The 3,183-nt window shown below is 32.8% G+C and overlaps 1 non-coding gene across 1 annotated transcript; it reads right to left on the bottom strand.

The window, feature by feature from the left end:
- Positions 1-1,606: 1,606 nt before the first annotated feature.
- On the bottom strand, positions 1,607-1,679 carry TRNAF-GAA (transfer RNA phenylalanine (anticodon GAA)). The gene has a single exon. It is a non-coding gene; the product is annotated as a tRNA-Phe (tRNA).
- Between the last annotated feature and the right edge of the window lie 1,504 nt (positions 1,680-3,183).

Raw genomic sequence — 3,183 nt, 5'->3', positions numbered from 1 at the left:
TGTGTCTCAACAGGAAAATCGATGTTTTACTACCAATCACAAGTTTTGTGTTAGACGCAGTACTCATACTGGAAATTATGATCAAGAATTGCTCTATCAATCACCATCTACTTCAGAGATACCTTCTGAAACATTTTTTCAAATCCAAAAGTTCAGTATCTCCCCATGAATTAGTGAATCAGACAAGGTAAGGTTCTTTTGTGCAGAATAAGAAAGAAAGGGTCAATCTTTAAAAATTTCATTGTAAATTGAAATACTCATACAAATACAAATGTGGGAGAGATCAAGAAGATGCAGCAGGATCGTTTATCTGATTGGTTAGTCAACCATGATTTAGTTCATAGATCTTTGGGCTTTGATTGCCGAGGAATAGAAACTTTACAAATAAAAACCGAGGATTGGGATTCCATTGCTGTCATTTCATATGTATATGGTTACAATTATTTACGCTCCCAGTGTGCCTATGATGTAGCACCAGGCGGATTTTTAGCCAGTGTGTATCATCTTACGAGAATACAGTATGGTATAGCTAAACCAGAAGAGGTATGCATAAAAGTATTTGCCCCCAAGGAATAATCCTAGAATCCCGTCTGTTTTCTGGATTTGGAGAAGTGCTGATTTTCAAGAACGCGAATCTTATGATATGTTGGGAATCTCTTATGATAATCATCCACGCCTTAAACGTATTTTGATGCCGGAAAGTTGGATAGGTTGGCCCCTACGTAAGGACTATATTACCCCCAATTTCTATGAAATACAAGATGCTCATTAAATGATAAGAAATTAATGTTTACTTAATACGACTATGACACGATTCCAGATTTCTTTCAAGTGAAGGAATATTTTTACGTTCCGTTCTAGATGAAAGAAAGTAACCGGACTTTAATTCGTATTATGGATAACCTAAAAAAAAACTTCATTTATATTCCAAAATTTGGAATAGATCATATCCATTTCGTATGAGCAGAAACAATGGGATGAATCAAAAGAGTCTGCACTATGAACTTTGTACCGCGCACATAACTTACTTAGATGTAGATGGACCTCGGAAAGTAACGTAAGCAAGAGTGAAGAAATGGAATAAATGTCAAAAATATGAAATGAAGAAATGAAAAGGGATTGGATTTTATTTGTACTGTGTCTGAAGTGCATTCTGTCTATTGCTATCTTTTAACTCCTCTCGACTTTTAAGTTTTTTTTACTTTTACTTATTTATTTTTATTTTGAATATAGATGAAGACTTAATATTCTTTTTGAATGAGAGAAAGCACAGTATGAAGAAACAAGAAAGAAAAAGAGACGGGAGCATAATCTCACTTTGTTCTTTACCATAACCATCCATACATATATTTTTTACCAATCCCCCAAGGGAGGTATATATATATATACATCTAGATGAGTAAATATGTAACCAATCCCCCCAAGGGGAGGTATATATATATATATATATCTAGATGAGTAAATATGTAATAGATGAGTAAATATATGTAATAGATGAGTAAATATGTAACATCTAGATGAGTAAATACGTATCATGCTCTAGACTATTAACGCCCGATCTATCTCGATTAATTTGTATGAATATCTATCCGATACATTATTTACGTGTCAGGAACCAGATTTGAACTGGTGACACGAGGATTTTCAGTCCTCTGCTCTACCAACTGAGCTATCCCGACCATTTCCCGTGCATCATCCTAGTAGAGTACTTGTGTCTATGTTAATTAAAGGGACTAAAAAGTAGTAAAAAATTTGACAAGTAAGTGTAAGGATAATGATATGGACTGTGAATGATTCAATAATAGAGATTCTTTGCCCATATATGTTCATTTGTACAGGTTCTATCCAAATTGGGATAAGATCCAAGGATTTTAGTTCGGATCCGTTTGTGAAAGAGTAGAGTGAATGAGAAAGATAGTGAATTTTGTTTGAACTGAACCACTGATGAAAAAAAAGAAGAGGATAAATACTTAGGAAGTAAAATAGGCTTTTTATTGGGGATAGAGGGACTTGAACCCTCACGATTTAAAAAGTCGACGGATTTTCCTCTTACTATAAATTTCATTGTTGTCGGTATTGACATGTAGAATGGACTCTCTCTTTATTCTCGTCCGATTAATCAGTTTTTCAAAAGATCTATCAAACTCTGGAATGAATGATTTCATAATTGAATATTCGATTCTTCCTTCAACTTCCATTGAAATGGATTCATAATAACTCTGAATTTTTCATATTATAATTATATATAATTATAATATAATAGATTCGGGTCATGATTAATCGTTTGATATGGCAGTATGTATACATACGTATTAGGTATATAGGACCATCTTTTCTGTAATTTTTATAGACGGATTCCTGCTACCAACAAAACGTAGTCAACTCCATTCGTTAGAACAGCTTCCATTGAGTCTCTGCACCTATCCTTTTAAATTCTAGTTTTATAAACCTTTGTTTTCTCAAAATAAGGATTTGGCTCAGGATTGCCCATTTTTAATTCCAGGGTTTCTCTGAATTTGGAAGTTACCACTTAGCAGGTTTCCATACTAAGGCTCAATCCAATCAAGTCCGTAGCGTCTACCGATTTCGCCATATCCCCTTTGATACCAAGACCTAGTTGGAATTCCAACTATCCTTTTCATTTATTTTGTTTGTTTGGACCCGTTGAATTCGTTAGATAATGATTTCTATATTGAAAAAGTGTATGCTGCTGTTTGATTTTTTTGGCTATCCCCCATCAGTTCATTTATATTGAATGAACCTTGTTTCAATCAGAAATGATTCTATCATTGATGTATCCGCAATTCAATATGGATAGATATATCCAACATATATATGTTTCTCCCTCCCTTTCATTTTTACAGTGCGATTTGGAATAGTGGAACGGTCGATATTCATTCTTCTTTTTTTTTGTCCTATCTCCTCCTTTTCCGAATCAAACAGAGGAATGTCTCATTTTCATTTAGATTGTATCTTTATCCTTATCTTTTTTTTTATCTTAGGACCGATTCGCTATAGCTATAATTAACATAATATAAATATATAAAATATAAATATATAAATAAATACATTATGTTGTATATTATAGTTAGATATAGTTAGAATAGTCAGAAGAATAGTCAGAATTAGAATTATTATTATAGTTAGTTATAGTATATAGTTTAGAAGTATACTATATAACTA

Source organism: Musa acuminata, unplaced genomic scaffold (assembly GCF_036884655.1).
Source record: "Musa acuminata AAA Group cultivar baxijiao unplaced genomic scaffold, Cavendish_Baxijiao_AAA HiC_scaffold_258, whole genome shotgun sequence".
Taxonomy (NCBI): Eukaryota; Viridiplantae; Streptophyta; class Magnoliopsida; order Zingiberales; family Musaceae; genus Musa; species Musa acuminata.
This window is presented reverse-complemented; position numbering and strand designations above follow the sequence as displayed.